At 32.9% G+C, this 20,353-nt stretch overlaps 1 long non-coding RNA gene across 1 annotated transcript; it reads right to left on the bottom strand.

Annotated features, from left to right (window-relative positions):
• Nucleotides 1-2,359: 2,359 nt before the first annotated feature.
• On the bottom strand, nt 2,360-7,160 carry LOC149559691 (uncharacterized). Its single transcript, XR_016363301.1, has 2 exons — nt 6,898-7,160; nt 2,360-3,103 (listed from the first exon to the last, which is right to left on the bottom strand). It is a non-coding gene; the product is annotated as an uncharacterized LOC149559691 (long non-coding RNA).
• Nucleotides 7,161-20,353: the final 13,193 nt, after the last annotated feature.

The raw sequence follows: 20,353 nt of genomic DNA, 5'->3' as shown, positions 1-20,353 counted from the left end.
AGATGGATCTAATAGAAATTTAAAATATATTCATACAAACACCAAATGGGATACATAAAAGATAACAATCGGAAAGAGGAATTCAAGTGCAAAATGCAATGATGACAAAGAAAGAATAGTATACCCTAACATACAAAAAGATAAAATATCCCATCACACTCACATCTAGATACCAAAAGATAAATGTTTTTCTTTAAATATATTATATAATTGACAATAATGTACAAAGGAGATACTAATTTAACATACAATAAAAAAAATTGGGAACCAGAGGGAGTGAGGAAACAAGGACATACATAGGGTCATTGTACATGTGCCAAAAAAATATTAATTAAGATTTATTTGACAAAAATTTTCTCTAGATTACCATACAAACAAATTAAAAGATAGAAATTTTTTACTTAAGAACCACTCTTTATTTTTTTGTTGTTTTTTTTTACCTCTCATGCTCACTTCTTCAATTTGATAAGATTCATAAGTGCAACATATAATTAGATAGATATTTGATGACTATTGATAGCCTAGCTTTGGTGAATAAGCCTAAACTGACTATCTCCCATTTATCTATTATCATCCTAAAAAATAAAATAAGACGCTACATGTGAAAAGGTGACATGATGAATTTAAGAAAATAAGGTACTAGGCAATAAAAGATGATTTGAAACTACCAGATACTAAATAGCAAAATATAAGCATGATTCTTTTAACTATACTCACATTAAAAAATAATACAAGCACGCTAAAATTATTACCAATATAAAGTTTTCTTAGTTAATCAAGCATATTAAAAGTTTAAAAAATTAAATATAAAATACAATATGTTCCTAACTATTAGATTTAATTTTCTTTCAATCTAATATAGAAAATAATGAAAAAGAAGGAATGAAAGGCATACTTTCCGTATACAGATTTAAAGTACACATTGGAGAATTATAATTCTACAAAGAATAAAAGAATTATGTTAGATTTAGAGTATTTTTAATATCAAATTTATTTTCTTTAGTTTCCTTAGTAAGAAACAATTAAGCTTTCTTCAAAGAATACTAACATTATTAACTTAGTCCATGTTGATTCCTACCTAATAGACCATAAGTTTATTCAATTCTACATTCTCAGAGCAACAAAATTTAGCCAAATCATTTTATGTAAATATGTTTTTGACCATACCAAATTTAAGTAAGGAATAAAAGCGAAAGGTGACTTACAAAATATTGATTACTATTGAAAATAAACTATGACCATAGTCCTTATTTATGGAAAATTTGTGAAAACCAAAGCATTTCTAGCTAAAATGCAGCAATAACTTGACAATGTTCTCAAAAAAATCATGTTTTAATGCAAGATACACATGAATCTTCCAGGGGCTATGTTTAGAAAAAGATTAAAAAATTAAATATCTATGACAAACAAGTTATTCAATATAGTTTTACTAACTTAAGCTGACAAAACCTCATGGCTAGATTGGGTAAATTTCTAACTTGCTATATTTTCTACCATTTATATGCACATATGCAAACTCAAATTTTTTTATCATAGACTTCACAAATAATCAACACTTCCTTTGACATAGTGCTAATAAAGAATGGAAAATATGGTAAGGTCATATGCTTCACAAGATGCTCACTCCCACAATAGATCTTAATAAATGAAAGAGAGATTTCTAATCTTCATATCAAGCTACGTATCTTGCCCCTAAATCATGCATGTTAAATAAAAAAATAAATATTTCTTTAAAACTCTATATAAAAAATTAGAATAAAGAAGTTTTACTTAAAAAATTAATAAATAAAAGACCATTTTGATCACTTGTATACACCATAGTAATCAACTATATAGATATATTTATTAATAGTTTTTAAAACTTATTAATCTTTACTACAGTAATTATATTATTAAAATAAAAAGAGATCATCCATTTTACAATCTGATAATATATAATATAAATTATGATTCAATTATCAGCCTAGAGGCTACTTTAGTCTCATAGGAGACCCCTTGAATCCATGCAACAAAAAAAATCTATGTAATTCATGAATTAAAAAATATTAAAAAATATATATTACAACTGCTTATTCATTAAGCAAAATAATTAGAACCATTTTAGTGAATAGTGAGAGAAATATAATTGGAACTGCTTTTGTGAATAGTTGTAACAATGCTATCGATTTTTACTAAACAGTTTGCATAACCGTCTCTGTCATATCTTTGTGTTTTGTATTTGACAATTATTTGTTTCTTTGATTAGAAAAATTCTCGTGTGGTCAGCAATAATCTGCAAAGAGAGGTGGTTCTGGATTGGAGAGACCTCAACTAGTGTGACTACACACCAGACCTTGAAGGTGGGCAGAGATAGAAAAAATTGAAACACAATAAAATATCATTTATATTATTGCTTCTTTCCTTATTGCCTTGCTGAAATGCATTACATTAAGCCTCTATTTATAGAGGTCTAAGAATTCTTAGAATACAAAAAAAAATATTACACATGCTATAATATTACATAGAATTAAATATGGCTGGCTTATATTGCGGCTGGATGGTGCTAGATGACAAGTTGTTGGTAGACTGGGTTGGGGATGGTGGGCGGTTAACTATGGATGGTGGGTGGTTGAAGGTCAGCAACATAGAAATCACACATGCCAACACTCCCCTTTAATTTCTACTACATCAAAGCTTACAATATTCATTTAGCCTCTTAAATATCCAAATTGTTCTTGTGGTAATGCCTTTGTAAATATATCTACCAATTGATCTTTAGATCTGCAATACTCCAAGTTGATTTCTCCATTATTGACCAATTTTCGAATAAAATGATATCTAGTATCAATGTGCTTTATCCTCTTGTGGAAAACATGATTCTTTGACAATGTGAAGGTTGACTTGTTATCACAATAGATTGTAGTAGACTCATCTTGCTCATGCATTAGATCTGTCAAGACTCTTCGCATCCATACTGCTCGACATGCTGCTAATGTACCGGCTACATATTCTGCTTCAGCTGAAGAAATAGTCATGATAGGCTACTTCTTTGATGCCCATGCCACAATACCTATTCCAAGATGAAATGCATATCCCTATGTGCTCTTTCTATCATCAATACTTCCTGCAAAATCACTGTCAGTATACCCAACTAGCTGAAAAACATTTGAAAAAAAATACATTATGCCATAATTCAGAGTCCTTGCAATGTATCTCAATATTTTCTTTCCTGCTTGCCAATGTGAGTTCTAAGGTGAATCCATAAATCTAAAAATTAAACTCACTGCATAATATCAAGCCTAGTTGTTGTGAGATACATCAAACTACCAGTGAACTTTCTGAATTGAGTATAATCAAATTCATTATCATTGTCTTCTCTACTTGAGAGTGGACTAAAATTTACCATTCTAAACCATCTCATAACATCTTGTGCATATTTATTTTGACAAATGAAAATTGCCTTATCATTTTGTGTTACTTGAATACCCAAAAAATATTTCATCAAACCCAAATCTGTCATTTCAAATTCTTACTTCATTGCTGATTTGAACATATCAATGGAAAGATTACCACTAAAGATTAAATCATCAACATACAAGAAAACAATCAAAATTTGACCTTCCTTATTAACTTTCGTGTATAGTGTTGGCTCACTAGTGCTTCTATTAAATCCATTCTTAATCATATATGAATCAATTCTGCTATACCATGCCCTTGGTGCTTGTTTCAACCCATAGAGTGACTTTTTCAACCTATAAACCTTGTGTTCATGTCCTTTGATTTCATAACTTGGTGGTTGGTGCACATAAACTTCTTCTTCCAAATACCCATTTAAAAAATCTGATTTTACATCTATTTGATAAACCATCCATTTGTTTTTAGCTACAATAGCTAGTATGATTCTAACAGTATCTAGTCTAGCTACAGGTGCAAAAGTTTCATTATAATCAACTCCATATTCTTCTGCAAACCCCTTGGCTACTAAGCTTGCCTTATATTTATTAACTTCTCCATTTTCCTTATACTTAGTTTTATAAACCCATTTTACACCTATGCATTCTTTATTCTTAGGCAAATCAACTAGTTCCCATGAATCATTTTTATCAATAGATTTCATTTCTTCATTCATTGCATTAATCCATTGTTTTTCCTTGATTGCATCTTCAAAATATATAGGATCTTGAGAAAATAAAGAAAAATTTGATTGTAAATCTATTATGTCCCCTTGTTAATAAATCTCTTGCAAACTTTTAGTTTTATTATTCTTAATCCTTTATCTCAATGATGTAAGTGTAGGATTAGAATCATTATTTACTTGCGAACTTGAAGATTGTCCTTGCTCATCTTTCATTTGTGTGTTATCTCCATGTGTACTTTTTGAAGGAGTTCTCCCATGCTCATTTGTTTGATCTATTTGATTCTCTTGGTCTTTTCCTGCTTTCTCATCATATAGTATCAGAGTTTGTAACTGTCTTGTCTATATTGTCATCCCAAGATTCTTCTTCTTTGAACACAACATCTCTACTTATCATGACTTTTCTAGTTATAGGATTAAATGACTTATATGCCTTAGATTGTTCATCATAACCAATAAAAATACATTTTTCACTTTTATCATCCAATTTACTCCTTGTTTCTTTAGGAACATGTGCATATGCAATACAACCAAATACTCTAAAATGGGAAACATAGTGATGCTTACCACTCCATTCTTCTTGTGGAATCTTGTTTCTTACAATCTTTGTTGGACTCCAATCAAGATGTAAACAACACAAGCTACTGCTTCAGCCCAATATTCATTTGGTAGATTCTTACCTTTCAACATGCTTCTTGCCATTTCCATTATTGTTTGATTCTTTCTTTCAGCAACACCATTCTGCTGAGGTGTATAACTTGTAGTGAACTACTTCTTTATTCTATGATGCCTGCAATAATCCAAAAACTCATTTGAAATGTATTCTCCCCCTTTATCTGACCTTAATACCTTAATATATAGACCACTTTATTTGTCAACAAATGTCTTGAACTCCTTAACCTTACTAAATGTTTCATATTTATATTTAAGAAAATAAACCCATGTCTTCCTACTAAAGTCATCAATGAATGTTAGAAAATAAATGCCCCCCCCTAATGATGGCACTTACATAGGACCACATATATTAGTATGCACAATTTCTAAAGGTGCCCAAGCTTTATATGACATTTCTTTTGGAAAACTTTCCCTATGTTGCTTAGCTAAGATGCAACTTTCACATGAACTAATTGGTGATTCAATGGGGGGTAAGCCTCTTACCATTTCCTTTCTTTGCAATAAACTCAATCCCTTGAAATTTAGATGTCCATACCTCAAATGCCATATCCATGATTGATCTTGACATGTTGCCTTGAAACTCACTACATCCTCGTCCATCACTCCACTTTTCATGTGAAGCGGAAACATTTTATTGTCTGTCATTTCAACCCTTGCAATGACCATGGTACTAGGAGAAATATCAAATATAGTGCAGATGTTATTTTAAAAAATAACTTTATAACTTTTTTGTGTAAGTTGTCCCATACTTATAAGATTATGCTTTAAACTGGGTACAAAATACACATTAGGAATAGATTTCTTACCAAGATTTGTCATCACAACAATTGTACCTTTTCCACTTACTTCCACTATGTTATCATTGCCCAGTTTTACTTTTGACTTGACTAAGGTATCCCAGCTTTCAAATATATCTTTATTTCTTGTCATATGATTGCTACAACCATGATCTAGAAACTAAATATCACTTAAGCTTTCTTGAGCTACATGACATGTAATGAACAATGTCCCTAGACTACTTTCAAAAAAAATTGCATTTTGTTTGCCTACATCTTTTTGCTTCTTCCGACATTCATTTGCTAAGTGACCAAATCTATTGCAATAATAACATTGGACATTTGATTTATCATACCTTTCTTATGCTTGATTATTATTTCACCCCTTTGAGCTTAAACTTTGATTTCTCCTTACTCCTTGATCAAAACTCCTTTCCTCTCTTTGATAATTATTTCGTCCTCTTCCTCATCCTCTGAATCCTAGATTTCCTCTTCCTCTGCCTCTGGCAAATGTCATTTTCGTTTTGAATGCATGCTCCAATGAAGTATTATCATGCATGTTCAACCTATATTCATGGTTTTGTAATGACCCAAACAACTCATCTATAGATAAATTTGACAAATCCTTAAATTCCTCAATTGCCACAAAAATACAATCAAATTTAACAGGCAAGCTTCTTAAGATCTTTTCTACAATTTTTTGACCTGTTAGCTCATCACCATTCAACCTTATTTGATTAAGCACATTCGTAACTCGAATTGAAAATTGCATCTTTCATTTGGAAGTTTTCAAAATCTCTTCTTAATGACTGCAATTTAGATAGTTTTACCTTGTTTATACCTTGATATGTTGTTTCAAGGACCTCCCATGCTTTCTTGGTTGTTGTAGCTCCATTAATACTTGCAAGAACAGTGTCATCCAAACCTTGTTGAATAATTTGAAATGCCTTTATATATTTTTTCCTATTTTCCTTGAGTTCATCCTTTTGATCTGCAGTTAACAACGATTCATCTAATGGCTCTACAAATCCATTCACTACAATCTCCAGTAACTCTTGCGAATGAAATATCATTTTCATTCTAAATGTCCAATGATCATAATTCTTGCCAAAAAATATTGGAATCATAAACTGATTCATTCTTGATGCCATACTTTTAAAAAACAATAAAATCTTTTAAAATACTTGAATTCCTAAGTACAGCAATAGAATCAATAAGATTATCTCAATTAAAAATTATGATCTCCAACTTCTTACAAAACTAATCACTTGAAATAAAATCTAGCTCATAAGCACACATTCACGCCTCAACTTCAAAAATAAAATGCAATACCTTACTGCTGGACTGATTTCGTATGTCTTTCTTGAAACAGCAATCATTTTTTTTTAGCTCCACAATCTGCCTGGATTGTGACTCCAAAATCTACCTGTGATCTAACTCCACAATCTGCCTGATCTCTGATACCACTATGAAGGTGGGTAGAGACAAAGAAAACTGAAACACAATAAAATATCTTTTATATTATTGCTTCTTTCCTTATTGCCTTGCTGAAATGCATTACATTAAGCCTCTATTTATAGAGGTCTGAGAATTCTCTAGAATACAAAACAAACATATTACACTTACTATAATATTACATAGAATTAAATATGGTCAGCTTATATTGTGGCTGGACGGTGCTGGACGGCAAGTTGTTGGTAGACTGAGCTGTGGATGGTGGGCGGTCAGCTATGGACGGTGGGTGGTTGAAGGTTGGCAGCGTAGAAATTACACATGCCAACAGACCCGACCAGCCTGAGAGATGGAAGTACTTCAAAGAGCCCTCCCAACCCCTAAGTCTGAAATTTGATAGGTGTAACCCAAATGCAAATAGCAATGTTTTGGATTAGAAGAGAAGCATACAATGTACTTATTTTTTCCCACTGTGTGCAGAGATTGTGGATGAGTACAGTCTAGTACTGATGTGTTTGGTGAGAAAGCGACTAAAGAATGTGTCACACTACTAGAATGTGATGGTTGATTGAAGCTCAGCTCCTGCTTTGCTTCTTATTTTTATAAGCAATGCTTAGAAGTCAAATATATCTACAATTTATCACAATGATATGGTGGGAAACCCTCCTCTTTTGCCAATTCTTGACTGGTTTTGATCTAGTTGGGATGGATGTGATTAATTTCGTTATTTATAATAGGTGGCACATTTTTGTTCCGTCTGACACAGAAGCAGCGGACAACTACATGTTGCCATCTAGCCTTGGACCAAAGCCTGCCTTTTTGGTCAGAACCCTAACTAGGGAGGACGGGTAAATGAAAACCACTTTCTCAATTGGAAAATCTTTCTCAGGTAAAAACTTTAAATGCTCTGCATGTAAGTTAATTTCTTACTTTCAAATAAATAATGATTACATTTATTTTTGGCTATTATATAATCCTCTTTGTGAAAAAATTCAAACAAAGAATTTTGATTTTTAAAGCTGTTATTGATTTTTAAAAGTTGATCGAAGAGGAGAGGCGAAGAAGAAGTCATTAATGCAAGAAGAAGTAGCCAAAGTAAACAATTTTTTTGCTCAAATCTAGTGGATTAGGGAAACAAGTACGCAATTTCCTATGGTCTAAATGGGAATATTTTTCTATTGCCAATAATGGAACTTGTGACATCCCTAATCTCAATTTGAAACGAGGCGTGAAAAGACAAAGTGTGAATTTAGATGAAGAAAACAATAGCAATTCAGAGATAACGTTTCTTAACCTATCGTCCACTCCACTGATGCTGCAGCTCATTTACTAAGCATATATTTAGCCTGGGAATTGGCATTTCTTCTTGTTTTTTGACCCCTTTTTTCCCCCTTTTCTTAAGGATTTTAACTGGTTCTTTAATGAAGAAGTAGGGGTCAATGTCAGTGTTCCTATTGTAGCATCTTTGTTTTTCGTTGCAAAATTCTTTATTACATTGCATTTTAATAAGCACTTCCTAACAAAAATTTATTAGTTGTTTAAACGGTTGTGTTTTATGGATTCAAATATTGGTAATGGTTTGAAATGTTTCCCTAAATCATTTTCAATCATTTTAATGTCACAGTAAAATAAAAATAAAATGATGCAGATGATGTAAATACAATTCTTCACATATCAACATAAATGTACATTTACATCTATATATTTTGATACATTTAGTTTCTAAAATAAGTTGGTTTTCTTATATATTTTGATACATTTAGTTTCTAAAATAAGTTACTTTTCTTTTATGAAATTTTACATTCTTATTTAGCAAATCACCTTATGGATTAAAAATTATTTTGCACATAATACATTACGATAAATAATTTTTTAAATATGATTCTTGTGTTCAATTATATGATTCTTATGTTTGTTATAAAAAATTTAAAGATTTGTAATGCAATTTTTTGTTAAACAATAGGTAAGTAGTTCAAATTCATCCTGGATTCATTATTGATATTTATTGCAATTATTTATTTTATATGTTAAGCAAATTTGAATCCAAGACCTCCCACATGAGAGGCCTCACAAGTTACCATTGTGTTGTAAGCTCTTGTCTATCAGAGAGATTATGAGGATATAGATGTGTATGCATAAGAGATATAGATGGCGAAGATATGGTGAAAGACAAGATGAGAGACATGAGGTAGATAAAAAAGGTAAATATGGGGAAAATATGGTGAGAGTAGGGTGCTGATTAATTATTAGAGAAGTGGCAAAGAGGATAGAATGGGGACAAAGTCAAAGACATGAGGTGGACAAAGAAGGTAAATAGGGAGAAAATATGGCGAGAGTAGGGAGATATAGAGGGGGGGCAAAATATAAAAAGAATTATTTAGGAGCATATAGATGTGTATGTATAACATATAGAGATGGGGAAGATGTGGTCAAAAGAGGGGCTGAGAGAAATATTGAGCAATATCATTGTGCAACTACTTGAAGATCTACTATAGAATAATTGAGAAAATTTCATTTTATTTCTACTAAAAATCATAAAACATGATACATTTGACGACTTATATTTCTACTAAAAACTATATAACATGGTACATTTTCCTAACTGTCAAGCCACATATCCCTACATTAGGCAGGGACTCCAACTACAGTGCAGGTCTTGTTATTATATGAATTTGGAAGGAGTCTACCAATGCATAGTAGTAGATTTCAACAATGAGGTGCTTATTAACAAAGATTTTGAATAGTTGTGATTACTTCATAGAAATGAAATAAAGATGAATGAAAACTTGAATACTTTTGAAAAAAAAAATTCATAAAATATATTGTTAAAATAAGTTTAATAATTTAAATTATTACAATTTATTAAATTTTTAGTCAAGATTAGTAAATAAAAGTTGTTAGTAAATTCTTAAACAAAATAAAACAAAAGTGATTTTAATTATAAAAATTGAAGATTTTATAATTTTATTATGAGATTTGAATTTTAGAATACATATTTTTTAATAATTTTTTAGATAAATTTTTGAAACTTTGTAATATAATTTTTTGTTTAAAAATTGAAAATGTTATATTAGTAAAATTTATATTATGTTTAATTTCTCTTGTATAGCTATATTCTGGATTATGCATATTTATTTTATATTTCTATAGATTCACTTATGTTGAAATAACATTTTTTTTCTATATATTTTGATACATTTAGTTTCTAAAATAAGTTAGTTTTCTTTTATGAAATTTCACATTCTTATTTAGCAATTCACCAAATGGATTAAAAATTATTTTGGACATAATACATTGTGATAAATAAGTTTTTAAATATGATTCTCATGTTCAAATATATGATTCTTATGTTCATTATAAAAAATTTCAAGATTTGTAATACAATTTTTTGTTAGACAATATGTAAGTGGTTCAAATTAATCCTAGATTCATTATTATTATTTGTTGCAATTATTTATTTTGTGTTAAGCAAATTCAAGGCAATGACTTCCCATTTGAGAGCCCTCACAAGTTACTATTGTGTTGTAGGCTCTTGCCTATCAACCTTATATTACTCTTACAATGTATATATATATATATATATATATATATATATATATATATATATATGGGGAAGATATGGTGATAGGAGGGAGGAAGAGAAAGAGTGAGTAGAAGATAAAGAGATAAACTAAGTAGTTATAGGTGGTAGATAAGATAGAATGGGGATGAGATGAGAGACATTAGGTAGATAAAGAAGATAAATCTGGGGGGAAATATGGCGATGGTAGGGAGCTGATTAATTATTAGAGAAGTGGTAAATAAGATAGAATGTGGATAAGATGAGAGACATGAGGTAGATAAAGAAGATAAATAGGGAGAAAATATGGTGATAGTAGGGAGATGATAATGTCTTTGAGAGAGATGGGGGGTAGATTATAAAAGAAATTATTTAGGGGGATATAGATGTGTATGTGTAGACACCTAAATTTGATTACACTGCTTTGGTAATCCTATTTAGTTATCACTAAAGGAATCATTAATTAAATTCCTATTTAATTAATCCTTTGCCATCCCCTAGCTAATTAATTTAATTAATCATCTATAGTCCTAATTGATAAATCAAATAACCTATTATTTATCAATTTAATCCTATTCTTCTATCTAATTCCAAAATCCCCATTTATTAAATAAATCTATTTGATAAATAAAGCCCTCAAATCTAATAACCCCTAAACTATCCTAAACCCCCTTTTTAGCCTAATCCACCCCATCCACCCATACTAACCAAGCTTAGCCACTAACTCACCCACCCTCATGAATGCCATCCACTTGAAAATCTCTAACAAGCCTAATCTAATCCTAAATCACCTCTAATCCCCCACCTAACCTTGTCACATTCCCTAAGTAAGCTTAAGACTTTCGTAAACCAAGGAAAGTCAACAATCTCAACTCCCTCTAAAATATCCCAACTACCAAGCCATGAATGCTCTTACAAAAGCCATAAAGACTCTTACAAGCCCATTCATTGCTCCTACAAGCCATTATGAAGGGTCTTTATGAAGATATTATCCCTTGAGCCTCCTTTGTTGACTCATCCATCCCCTTGCCTCCATCCACTCACCTTGTGACATGTGTCACTCGCTGGTTAGTGCTAAACAAGCATAATCCATGTGCTCCTCTTTGAGTGCATCCTAGCCCTCCTTAAGCTTTCATCTCTCCTTGCATCTTAACCCTCCATCCCTCAAGCCCTTAGCCTATAAATTGAATCCCCTCCCAAGTCATTTCATCACAATCCTTGAGTTAAAGTTATAATGCTAGTTTGGGAAACCAAAGCCCTTAACCATACCCTTATGATGCCAAATTGGGAGCTCACAAAGCTACCAATTTGCCATTTTCCATCTCCATTGAAGCTAGTTTTGAGAAGCTTGAGCATACATCCCAATCCTTAGACTCATCTACCAAGCAAAGAGCTAAATCCTATTGGGAGAGTCCATTCATTTGGCTCACATTTCCAATTGGGGTTTCCTCTTTAGTCTCTCATTTATGTTATGGTATTTTAGTTTGTAAATTCTTTTGATTTCTTAATTTAGTGTTTCTAACATACTAATATAGCCTATATAGTATGTATAACATATAGAGATGTGGTAAAATAGGGAGTGAAAGAATGAGTGAGTGGAAGCTAAGAAGAGTGAGTGAGTAATTATAGGGTATAGATAAGATAGAATTGGGACAAGATGAGAGATATAAGGTAGATAAAGAAGTAAATATGGGAAATAATGGTGATGGTAGAGAGAGAGAGAGAGAGAGAGAGAGAGAGAGAGAGAGAGAGAGAGAGAGAGAGACGTTTATGTATAAGAGATAGATATGGGGAAGCCATGGTGATAGGAGGGAGAGGGAGAGGGAGAGAGAGCGGGGAGGGAGGGAGGGAGGGAGAGAGGGAGAGAGAGAGAGAGAGAGAGGGAGAGAGAGAGAGAGAGAGAGACAGAGAGAGAGAGAGAGATTATGAGGATATAGAACAGTGAAAATAATGAGGAATATCATTGTGTAGCTACTAAAAGATCTTCTATAAAATAGTTGAGAAAATTCCATTTTATTTCTACTAGTTTTATGATTTATATTTCTAGTAAAAACTATATAACATGATACATTTTCCTAACTATCAAGCCACATATCCCTGCATTAGGCAGGGACTCCAACTACATTGCAGCTCTTGTTATTATATGAATTTGGAAAGAGTCTAGTAATGCATAGTAGGAGATTTCAACAATGAGGTACTTATTAACAAAGATTTTGAAAAGTTTTGATTACTTCATTGAAATGCAATAAAAATGAATGAAAGCTTGAATTTTTTGAAAAAAAATCCATAAAATATATTGTTAAAATAAGTTTAATAATTTAAGTTATTTCAATTCATTAAATTTTTACTCAAGATTAGTAAATAAAAGTTTTTAGTAAATTCTCAAACAAAACAAAATTGATTTTAATTTTTAAAAATGAAGATTTTATAATTTTATTATGAAATTTGAAGTTTAGAATACATGTATTTTTATAATTTTTTGAGATAAAATTTTGAAATTTTGTAATACATTTTTAAAAAAAAAAATTGAACATATTAGTAAGTAGTTCATGTTTATTTTATGTTTAATTGCTCCTGTATAGCTAAATTTTGGAGCATGTATATTTATTTTATATTTCTATAGATTCACTTATGTTGAAATAGAATATTTTTTCTATATATTTTGATACATTTAGTTTCTGCAATAAGTTAGTTTTCTTTTATGAGATTTTACATTCTTATTTAGCAATTCACCTTATGGATTAAAAATTATTTTGGACACAATACATTGTAATAAATAATTTTTTTAATATGATTCTTATGTTAATTATCCCACATGAGAGGCCTCACAAGTTATCATTGTGTTGTAGGCTCTTGGCTATCAACATTATATTTTTCTTTCTGGCAAAAGTGGATAAGCCATTGGATATATATATATATAATCTGGTTCAAGAGCTCAACTGGGAAAGAACCAGAAAGAAAATGCAGCATCGTCACAATATATACAAGTGACAATCATCGATATTTACAAGATACTATATTGATGAGAAAATCTAAATTAAAAAATGTAGGAGCATTCCCACCAAATATTGAAATTTATCAAATTTTAACATGTTCAAAACTAAATTGAATAGTACACATGGAAGGCTCAAAGTTCAACCAAAAATACCAACATTCTAAATCATGCTTGATGTTGGAAAAATTAATACATAGAAAAAAGAAGGTAGTCTTTATACTGCCATTCTTCCATATCCTTGCAAGAGGTGCCCTTAGTAGAAGTGGAAGGCATACTAGGTTGTAGAGAATAGTCCCAACCAAAATCTGAGCATGGTAGAGGAGCAACCTCCCAGCCTAAACTTGACCCTTCAGCAATGACAGTAGAATTACTAGTGGAAGAAGGTGCACTCTGAACTATAGTAATCGGGGTAGACCAAACACCTAGTTTACAGACAAACTAGCTTGGGGAGTCAGAAGGCTTCATCATGTGAGTGAAAAGTGCATGTGTGTCACAATCATCAATATTTACAACATATTATATCGATAAGAAAATCTAAATTATAAAATGTAGGAGCATTCTCACCAAAAATTGAAATTTATCAAATTTTTTACATTTTCAAAACTAAATCGAATAGTATGCATGGAAGACTAAAAATTCAACCAAAAATACCAATGTTCTAAAATGTGTCTAATGTTGGAAAAATTAATACATAGAAAAAAGAAGGTAGTCTTTATACTGCCATTATTCCATATCCTTGCAAGGGGTGCCCTTAGTAGAAGTGGAAGGCATACTAGGTTGCAGAGAATAGCCCCAACCAAAATTTGAGCATGGTAGAGGAGCAACCTCCTAGTGTGAACCTAACCCTTCGACAATGAAAAAATAATGACTAGTGGAAGAAAGTGCACTCCGTACTGTAGTAATCAAGGAAAACCAAACACCTAGTTTACAGAAAAACTAGCTTGGGGAGGCCAAAGGCTTCATCAAGTGAGTAGAGAGTGCATGTGTGTGAGAATATATATATATATATAAACTAGTTCAAGAGCTCAACTGGGAAAGAACCAAAAGGAAAATGAAACATCATTGCAATATATACAAGTGACAATCATCAATATTCACAACATATTATATCGATGAGCAAATCTAAATTACAGAATGTAGGAGCATTGCCACCAAAAATTGAAATTTTTCAAATTTTTTACATTTTCAAAACTAAATCGAATAGCAGGCATGGAAGACTCAAAATTCAACCAAAATATCAATGTTCTATAACATCCCTGATGTTGGAAAAATTAATACATAAAAACAAATAAGGTAGTCTTTATACTTCCATTCTTCCATATCCTTACAAGAGGTGCCCTTAGTAGAAGTGGAAAGCATACTAGGTTGCAAAGAATAGCCCCAACCAAAATTCAAGCATGGTAGAGGAGAAACCTCCCACCCTGAACCTAACCCTTTAGCAATGACAATAGAATTTCTAGTGGAAGAAGGTGCACTGTGAACTGTAGTAATCGGGGCAGACCAAACACCTGGTTTATAGACAAACTAGCTTGGGGAGGCCAAAGGCTTCATCATCTGAGCAGAAAGTGCATGTGTTTCAGATATTGGTAAGCCCAAAATATTGAGCAATGTGAATCCTAATTTCTTCACACCCTTAGCCTGCTGATGACCCAACACTTTTTTTGTGACTTACAAAGTCTTTTTTAGGAACTGTGGGTTATGCTTTTTGAAGGACATTTATAATGCCTTGAATGTTGCTAGAACTTCATGTTTCTGCATGAGTAGGGATCTTTGAAATAGTCAGCCCACCAAGGCATTTTTGGCCCACAAATCATAGCTCTGCATCATCCATTTCAACTTATTATCAACACAAAATTTTGGTCAGACCACCTTGATTGCAATAATTTCTAGCTATAATGTTGATTGGAGTAGGTCCATAGTATTGGAAAAGAATATCAAGACTAAATTTGAAGGAAACAAGACATGTCTTTCCATTGTAGAGAAGAAATCCTCTCCAATAATGATGTGAATTGCATGATGAATAGTGTAAGAGTGCGCAATGAGCATGCTATCTAGTGCTGCATCATCCAAGGAAGGAGAAAGTGTGTCTTCTTCCAATGTTAGTTGAAGATTAATTCTAAAATTTGTGGGGAGGATGTTTTGGTGATATTGGTAGCAGGAACCACATTTCATACAAGCATCATGAAGGAATGACATTCTGAGACCAGGTGAGATGATAGGCACAGAAAGCAGAAAGATGAATTTAAGAAAAGGGATCCATTTTTTGCATATAGATAAATCCCCCATCACACACTTGAAGGATATGAAGTACTTATTCCCATGTGATAAATAAATAGAATGCCACCGAATTCAGAACCCAATTGCAATTCTAATAGATGAAGTACAAAATTAATGGCCCCAAAATGGAGAATTTTCATATTAATCTTTCCATGTGCAAAACCACGTGGCCAAATTGAAGTAAAATCATACTTAGGTGATGTCTGCAAACATGACATTGGAAGGAATTTGTAGGACTTACCATAACATTGCGCATGATATATATATATATATAGAGAGAGAGAGAGAGAGAGAGAGAGTTAGGGCAATATAGATGTGTACATATAAGAGATATAGATGGGGAAGATATGTTAATAGGTTGGAGCAAGAGAAAGAGTGAATGGAAGATAAAGAGATAGATTGAGTAATTAATGGTGGTAGATAAGACAGAATGGAGACAAGGTGAGAGACATGAGGTGGATAAAGAAGATAAATAGGGGGAAAATATGGCAAGAGAAGGAAGATAATTAATTATTAGAGAAGTGGTAGATAAAATAGAATGGTGACAAGGTAAGAGACATGAGCTAGATAAAGAAGGTAAATAGGGGGAAAGTATGGCGAGAGTAAGGAGATGATAAAGTGTTAGAGAGAGAGAGAGAGAGAGAGGAGAGGACTATAAAAGAGATTAATTAGGGGGAGTGAGAGAAAGAGTGAGTGTAAGATAAAGAGATAGAGTGAGTAATGATAGGTAGTAGATAATATATAATGGGGAAAAGGTGAACTAGATGAGGTAGGTAAAGATAATAGGGGGGAAATATGGAGAGAGAGAGAGAGAGAGAGAGAGAGAGAGAGAGAGAGAGAGAGAGAGAGAGAGAGAGAGAGAGAGAGAGAGAGAGAGAGAGAGAGAGACACCAATGTTATAAACACATTGATTGATAAGGTGGAGATAAAAAGAGTTATAAACATGAGCTAAAGATATATTTTTATTATCAAGAATAGATATTGTAAGGAATAAAAAGGGGTGAATTGAGAAAGAGAAATCAAGAGAGGGTAGAGGTAAAAAAAATGAGATAGATCTTGAAAATTAGCAAATTTGGGTGTCAAAATAGATAGAGATGGTGGTGGGGGAAGAGAGAGGTCAATAGGGGAGAGACATATGGTAGGTATGGATTGTATTTATATGTAATTAAAGGTAAGATGGAGGATGTGTGTGTGTGTGTGTGTGTGTGTGAGAGAGAGAGAGAGAGAGGGGGGCGGGGGGGGGGGGGGGGGGGGGGGTGGGTGAGATATGCATGTTTGAGGTATATGCTAAGTAGGGGAAAGAGATTATTAGAGAGAGAGAGAGAGAGAGAGTACATTAAAAGATAGAGCTAAAACAAACCAAACCAAACTCTAACCCCAAAACAAGATTAAATATAATTTAATGTTAAACCTTTCATTAATTCATTACATAATATCCCTAACTAAAATTGAACCCTATTAGTGATGAAGTGTTGACCCAAATTGAATCATAACCTTAAACCTAATAAACCTATAAATGATAATGAATCCTAAACAAAATACAAAATAAACTAAAAACTATATCCTTAACACTAAACTAATTTCAACCCTAACTGTAAATCTCAATAAACTCAAACTCTAAACCTACTTAGAAGCCTTCACATCTTTTAGTATTAAACTAAGGAACTACAACCCCAAACCTACATTAAATTAGACCTATTTGTCAAATTCAAAAATTTGTCTTATACATAATATAATTATACAATTTCATATTATAAAACTTATGTAGTAATATAATATTATATAATAAATATTAGAATTGTATTCTTTCAACATCCCCTCAAGATGCTACTAGCTATATACAGATTATATATTTAAATAATATATATAGAGAAAGTTGAGATATATAGAGGCTTTAATTTACACAAAAGAAATATTCATATTAAAAAATTAAAGCCTTGATATCTCTGGCTTTCTATATATATATTATATAAATATATAATATGTATATAGCTAGTACTATCATATTTGCATATGTCTAAAGCATAATCAAATATTTATTTTGAAAAGTTCAAAGGGACCAAGGTACTGCAATATCGCTGCAATATTCCATGATAACTGTAATAATAATAATAATAATAATAATAATAATTGCATATGTCAAATGGGGCTAGGTTCATTAATATCCCAGAAAAATCCCAGACCCTCCTCGTAAAAGTTGATTTCATAACCGATGCATATTTCAGATGCTCGTAGAGTGGGTTAATCGAAGGCAGAGGTGGAGGCTGAGCTACTATCATACCTGCCAAAATAAGGAAATTGTCATAATCAAAATCATATAACATAAATAGATGTAGGAGTAATGAGGCTGAACTACTGCCATTCCTTTCATGCATATAAACTTCAATGCATTCGCCATAATTTTTTTGTATGCTCTTTAAAAACTAATATGAAGATATTCTAATCCAGTCCAATTTATAGAGTGCAATCTACTCTATTTTCTACCATTATTGTTCCAAATGTTCTTCAGAGATATCAAGAAATCTATTAGTTTTGTCTGCCTATCTACACAAGATATTCATCCAAACAAAGGCACATGGTGAACATAGTTTTAAAAAGCAACGAGGAAATGTTATTTGCAACATATAAGATGACGTACATCCTTTACTAAGTTTTTTTTTTTGATGAATAGTCCTTTTCAATTAATAAAATTTACTAAGTTTACAATTCACAAAAAAGGGGTTGGGGGATACAAGATCACCCCATGAATGAGTTCACATGGCCGAAGCCAGAATTAACAACATGGCCTTAGCCAAAAACTATTCACTATTCATCGGAAAAAAAACCTTTTAACAACCTTAGGCTGCCAAGGCAGTACTAGCAGAAGGAGGATCATCTTTATCAGGAAATCCCCATGCATTAGTGGGATTGTGGGGCGGACTGGGCATAGTCCAACTATCAACAAAATTAGCAGGATCTAGGGTAATCGCAGTCTCTACATCCTTCTTGTCTGGATGCAGAGGAGACATTGCCAAGGCCAGCCCAGGAAACTTGCCAGAGTGTGCCCATCCAAGGGGAGGAGCTAGGGACCAGCTAGAAGCTCGCCCATGGGGAGGAGCTGGGGACCAACCAGAACCACCATGTGGTGTAGATGCAAAGCGATGCCACCAACCGCCATGTCCACTATTGGGAGAGCGATGGCGGGGACCCTGGAAGCATGGCATGTGTGAATGGCGGCTAGAGGATTGACATCGGGAACGACGATCACGATATGAAGAGGCATCAACTGAGGCATCCGGAGGCACTCTAGAAATGGCACATGGAGCATTGCCCCAATGATTTAACAATTCCTATAACTGTGCAACTTCCAGGGCAACTTTATTAGCTTGCACCTGTATCTGCATAATGACATTGTTACAAATGCATGCCTTAGTGTACATTGCAATGTTAACATCCAAAAAACTGTGAGTGAATAAAATTGCATTCCTATCTTTCCACAGAGAAACCAAAATTTTCACCCTGAAGGTATGCCAAATCTGGGAGAAATTTCAAGGAATTATGGGGGAATCACCCAGTAGGATCATGTGCCATGAAAAAGGTTCGGGCCTAAAAGGATTGAAAAAATCATGAATCCAATGCCAATAATTCTGAGCATGCTTGCAAAACTAGAAAATATGAAAAAAAGACTCAGGTTGACCACAGAAGGGGCATCTAGGATCAAGAACCCCAATGTGCTTGAGTCGAGGCCCCAAGGGAAGACCTCAGAAGGCAAGGCACCAAGAAAAGTGGGAAATCTAAGGTTCTGTAATGGCACTCCAAATGGTGTCGAAACATTTTCTCCATTGAGAAAGTGAAGATTGCAAATGCCACCATTGATTAAGCATGTCCACCATTGGAAGGTGGGGCAAAAGCCATCTGTACCCCATATTGGGCTTATAATTGGTAAATGGAGTGGCAAGATATGACTTCCAATCATGCCAGCAAGGATGAATAGACCGAATCCCCACTTTATGAACTAAGTGCACAGGGATGAAAGACAATAGAAGGTAATAAGTCTGGCGATCAGAACTGACAAGGCGGTACTGAACATGCATATCCTCCCATGACTCAAAATTCATGGTGACTCTTGAAAAAAATTCCTTGGTATTGTGGATGCCATGTTTAAAGAAACACAGAGCACTGGCACCTTGAGTCTTGGCAAGAAGAGTACCCTGGATAACAAACAGGGGAGACCACCAAATGTTCTATTTATTTAAGGATAGCCCATTGCAAAACTCATCACCATCCCAATGAAGCCAAGGTTTAACAACTTCCTAGGCTTTCTAGATGCTCTTTATAAAAAAAGAGCCCTGTATGACCACTGGTTCAAGCATAGTGAAAAGTGTTTGAAAACCAATCCCCTTCCATGTCAGTTTGTTAATAGGGAAGCTGGAAGAAATGTAATGCCTTATCAATATCTTCCAAGCTTCATATCCATAAATAGCTTTGATAATCCATTTAGCATAGAGGGCAAGGCCCTGCTTTCG

The sequence above is a fragment of the Cupressus sempervirens genome, chromosome 4 (genome assembly GCF_028749045.1).
Source record: "Cupressus sempervirens isolate cs-2001-9-10 chromosome 4, ASM2874904v1, whole genome shotgun sequence".
Lineage (NCBI taxonomy): Eukaryota > Viridiplantae > Streptophyta > Pinopsida > Cupressales > Cupressaceae > Cupressus > Cupressus sempervirens.
The sequence above is the reverse complement of the archived record's forward strand: the minus strand, read 5'-3'. Positions and strand labels throughout refer to the sequence as shown.